Below are 6,000 nucleotides of genomic sequence, written 5' to 3'. Positions count from 1 at the left end.
CCCAAAGTAGATTCAGGCAGAATTATATACTTCCGCCATCTTTGTTTAGATGATCTTAACCAACCTCGTGGATACCACTATTGCTCAGTTTGCAGCGTAGTCCCAAGATGTTCTCTGGAGCAAATATGCGGTATTCTCTTCCCTATGCTGCAGGAACCGGTCGTACAGGAACACCATTTTTTTAACAGAATCTCCCTCTCTGCATTTACCACCCCACTGCGGGGCTCAGCGACTGCGAACACAGATATACTTTAAAATACCTGTGATCGGTAAGAAACTGGGTCAACTCGAACCCCAATTCCCTGTGATTGCGGTACAAAAATCTCTGAATATTTGGGATCAGGCTGTTCTTCCAACTGCCCTTCGTCGACTGATTCTATCTCTCCTGTAACCTACGGACCTCCGTATCCGCCTTACCTGCTTTCCTGTTCATCTCTCTTTTCCGAACTAGGAGATCCAGAGGTACAAGTCCGGCGACTTTTCTTTTTTTTGTTATAGAGGTGAAGGAACCCCATTTACGGGCGCCGAAGCGTCGGACTCGCTAACAGGTTTCGCAAGATGTTATTAAGTGCGTATGTGTTCCTGCGCACTACTGACTAAATCTCACCCCTGGGTTCCCACCCCTCCTGGGAATCGCTTTGCAGCATTACTTCAGGAAGGGGAGTAATACCCGTACACACAGTCGGTCAACGCAGTCGCAAATGAAACATTCAAACACACACTCACGCAACACCCAGTATAACACCAAAACAAGAAGTAACAAATTACTCACACATCACAACAAATACAGTAAATTTTTTTTTAATACTGTGAATACACATGGTAACACACACTCACGCAACTTCAATAACCGACACCAACAGTAAAAACGTCCGGCCACTACGCTGACGGCATCATCCGAGATGGTTCCGTATTCACACTACCCATTTGACCACAATCTTTGTTTAGATGTGTTAAGTGTGTTTGATCTACTAATTAGTAAATCTTATCTTTGTTGCATTTTTATCGTATATATTGTAATTAAAATGTTTTTTTTAAAAAGCAAGTGCGAATATTATGGAAATGACCTTTATAAGAATTATCATTCGTATCCAATGTGTTAAGGTACATGGTAATGTAGTGTTTACGATGTTGCTAAAACAATAAAAATGTTTTTGACACCAGTTAAATTTCTCTAATAGGTAATTTTGTTTGGTATTTTATTTTAATTTTCATATTATTAATACGATTTTGTTGAAAAGCTTAATTTGTTAAATTCAATGCAAAATTTGGGAGACTGTACATAAAATTACTAATGTAAGACAATAAGGAAAATTCTTGTAATTTTGTTTTTTCTGGGGGGGGTTTCGTTATTATACTAGAAAGAAATTAGTTATAATTGTTTATTAAGTTGGTTCGGATTTAAAACTGTTATTCACAGAGATAGACAAACTATTATCTTTGTTTTATAAATTGACTAATTAGATTACAAGTCTTTTGGGATGATAAAAATCTATCTTCTACTCACCAGAATTGTTTTATTTATTTAAAGTTTAAAATAATTTAATTTTACCTTCCTGTTTCTTTAATATTGTGAAATCAGGGTATAAAGTAAACAATTTTACAATTATTTTCCTAATAATTATCAAAGATTTTTTTATGAAAAGCTAAGAAATGTTGATGACTGTTTAGGATTCTTTCTTCTTACTATTTCTCTTATTAATTTATTGATACTTGGAAATTTCTTGTTCACATATTAATTGATTTATTTTTCTATGAACATGTAAACGTTTTTATCTATAAATATATATATATATATATATATATACAAAATGGTGATGCGGGGTTTCGTGAAAGTTAACTATTGGAATTTTATTAAATCTTTCTATAACTGTTTATGGTGTTTTTTCTTTACAGTATTATTTTGATATACGAGTATATATATATATATATATATATATATATATATATATATATATATATATATGTTATCCTATTGTTTCACCTGAGTGATTGTATTTTTTGTATATATATATATATTTTTTTTTTTTGTAAGGTGACATTATGAAGGGGCTAAATGCCAATTAGATCACTTAAATGTAATAAATAGATAATATGAATAAATTTAATAAAACAAATTATGTAGTTACGGGATTCCTCCCGCATTCCATACATGGAGTACCGTTCCAGATATTATATTGTCCGTTACTATAAAACTTACTCCTGCTTGAAGGACTCCTTGACGAATTACATCATAAGTCTTTCACAGTACAAAATAGTGAACGTAATGTTACACATGAGAGAACTCATTACATTATGTGTAAAAGTCACGGTTCTGCAAATTTTTTAAAAGAATTTTGAAATATCTATTATAGATGTGAACTTATATTAGAAATATTTTGTTTATTAGAGTAATAGATCCTAACGAGCTCACTAAGAACCGCAGTTGATAGAAATCTGCAGGTATAAATATGATAGATGTAAATGTAAATACAGTACTTTATAATTGTAAGCATATAAAAATAAAACCTTTTGGAAGATAATTAATTAATCTCAAGGTTAAGACGTCATTAGATAACTAAATATTAATGCGAGGAGTTCATTGATAAAATATATATAATTTGCCGTAATTACCAAACAAATTTGTGATTTTCTTGATTTTTTATTGCTTATTCTTTTTACAGTGAAGTTAATGTGTGGTGCTGAGTTACTGTAAAGGAACTTAACAATTTTAAAGGCGTGTAAAAATCTACTCAGAATATTTACACAATCGATTTAGATGTCATTTTATAGCAAAACCTTTTCATAAAAATTACTTTACTTCGAAATTATTCCCATTGGTGATACCGTAGACATTCCATCTAAAATCGATTTCTTACTAAAGTCAGTTCAGCATAACGTTATTATTGCAATTATGACACTGATATTTGAGTTCAGAAAAATTGGAAGCTAAAAGAGAAATAAAAATTTCATCGTTCATGAAATCCTATTAAAAAAATATATCGAATGGCGCCAAATCCGAGAATGCTGCGCACCCAGATCGCTATACATCTGGAGCAGCTCGATCAATCTACCGACTTGGAAAACGGTTATCTAAAAAATCCTGAATTTTTATGCGGTAATTTGTTGGTGGACGGTTTTTCTTATCGGATCAGTCGAGGAAAGGCAGATGGATCTACAGACTGATCCCTGACAGTCAGAGATGGCTGTACAGCAATTTCGGGGATTTGGGGTACGAGTTGATCCATGTTCTTGTTTTAAAACAAACCTGTGCGCGCGGACGCTGAGACCGCCCGCAGAATCTGATTACTGCGAGTAAGAGGATACCGCAGAGCGCATAGTATTTATGTGAGATCGGATTTTGCAGCGTAGAGTAGTATACCGAAGGGAATTCGGCTTACCCCAGAGAACGTCATTGGGACAATCCTGTAGACCAAACGGGCGTGGAGTCCACGATATATGTTTAGATCATTCGAAAACATTTGGCGGAACAAGTCCAGGGAGGTGAATAATACCCTTAAACTCATTTGGGATGAGCCTTCCGGCCACAAAGTCGAGTTATTAAAAAAAAAATTAACTGTAGGATTCCGGTGGGTTCGATGCGTGGGGCTAGAAATTGGGGTGTAAATGGAAACAAGACACATGGGATGCTTTGAAAATACCATAAGGTAGGCCTGGCATCCTATTTTGTAACGAGAGAGGTGGAGGTGGAGGTGTTTTAGTGGGTAGGCCCGCAAAGAAGAGTCCCTCACTACGATGAGGTTCAACTCGATATCATAAGGTACTTATGAAAGGTTTCCCCTTCACCGACCAAAAGACGGTATTGATGATGTGCGTCTAGTTATGAATTAAGAAATCTTTCTAGTCCAACACTATATCATTTATGATGCTCTCAATAAAAAAGAACGAACCATAGACTTTAACTTTTTGCACAAAAGGCCTGCTATCATAAACATGATTCGCGTAGATTTTCGTTGTCCTAGATCCTGTTTCATCTAAGTTATAACCAGTAACACCGGTTGAATACATGCTCCAGAGACGTCAATAGGGAGAGATTGCGTCACTGGCCTCGCGTATACTAGGAACCAAGGAATGAGAGGATGTGCTATAGGGTGAAGAGTGAGGAAGTAGCGGACTTCGACCCACATCAGGATCATCAAGTTCGGCGGGACGGGGAGCTCGGTTGCTGAAACTTAGATCTTCATATACAAAAAAGACTTTATTTATTTATTAATTTTAATTGTACTTTGTTTGCGTATTAAATTTGGATTTGCCAAAAACGAACGAAATAACTGATGTTATATCGGAGCAGGGGCACAGCCCTGAGAGTACATTATTAGTAACAACCAATCTTGTAATATCTTGTATCTTTTGTAATTTTGTAAACCTTCTGCTTGTGTAACATTTGTGATATTAACTTGTATTTTGTAACACATATTGAGTAACTTGAAATATCTTGAATGTAATTATTGTAGTATTATTAGACTTTTATACCATAGGTATACCTAATTTTTAACGAAGGAAATAGGTGGCAAACTGATGCCGAATATGAAAATGTATGATCCCTTGGGCTCAATACACGTAGAGATCTACGTTTTTTATATTTGGTATTTGTAAATCAGTACTCATAAAATTGTATCAACTTTATTTGGAAGGTGTCAAGGGACACGTTGAATAAGTATGTCTCTAGTAGCACAATATTTGTAACAATTGTAACCTGCATTTATTTAGGTAACATTCATCATGTATTGTATGTATGTAGTAAATTGTATTTTGTAACATGTATATCGTGCAAGTAATTATTATAACATACTAAAACTGTATTTTGTATATGTATTAACCTTCCACGTGCTAAGAGACGAGGGATTACGTGTTGCCCAATTAGGAAAGCATGTACGGCTCCAGGGACACATTGTATGTAATAAGTTAAGGTCATATCTTGTAATCGTGTGTTATATAATCTTGTATGTCTTATGATATAATAACCTCTGATAATTGTAACGTGTATTTTGTATCGTGTATAAAACTGTATTAATATCTGTAACTTCTATTTAATATTCGTATTAACTGTTGATGTTTCAAGAAGCAAAAGGCATACAGTCGTCTTGCCAAATATGTATGACCTCATAGGCACAATACATGTAACAGTTAAATTCATAGTTTGTAGGGAAAATCATGTGTTTAAGTAATTTTTTTCTGAAATTTGTATAAATAGTATGTAAAATTGTATATCAAATGGCACGGCAGTTTTTGACGGGCGGGCAAACAGCGGCCCTACTATGAACGTGCATAATTTATATGGGCCTAGAACTCAGGGTGAGTGCCGATAGGTGTGAGTGGGCGAGACTCTTTATCATAAACATGTATCATAAAAAAAAACAAAAAAAAACAGAGGGCTGACTCAAAAAATAATGGGGGTCAAGGGGTCAAAACGTGGACCCGTGTAGGGCAAGGGAGGTAGCCTTTTTCCTGAGGACACCTGGGCTCGGCCACACGCAAGAGTGGCCGGGTCGGGGTGCTCTGATGACGCATTAAGAACCTTGAAGGTGTGTGAGGTGGTCGCGCGGGAGGGGTGGGTATGCATGGGGAGGATACCCAGACCCTGAATAGGTTAGGAACGGAAAGGGTAGCCCTCCTGGGGAGGGGCATTCCGGCAATCCAGAAGGGACTGTCGGTATGCTCTGATGAACCAGGGGGGGTCCCGACGGGTGGACAAAAAAGTGTCCAAAGACAGGGGGACGCTTATACGCCACGTCACGCGAGTGCGATCGAAGCAACGTCTTCTAGGCGGTTACCGGTTGCCCCTTGTTGTGTTTAAAAAAGGTAGGAAAAAAAATATCCTGTTTCGTGGATGATTATGTTGTCGCTGACATGAAAATTCTACTATATTTTCCAGAAACGTCTCGTTTCCCTCTATTTTATTTAAGATTTTTACACAGAATTCATAACAAGTCACGTTATCTTTATTAGTAATTTTTTGCACGCTGGTATCTATAACTGAATCTTTTCAAGTTCAAACGC

This window comes from Lycorma delicatula, chromosome 4 (assembly GCF_047948215.1).
Source record: "Lycorma delicatula isolate Av1 chromosome 4, ASM4794821v1, whole genome shotgun sequence".
Lineage (NCBI taxonomy): Eukaryota > Metazoa > Arthropoda > Insecta > Hemiptera > Fulgoridae > Lycorma > Lycorma delicatula.
This window is presented reverse-complemented; position numbering follows the sequence as displayed.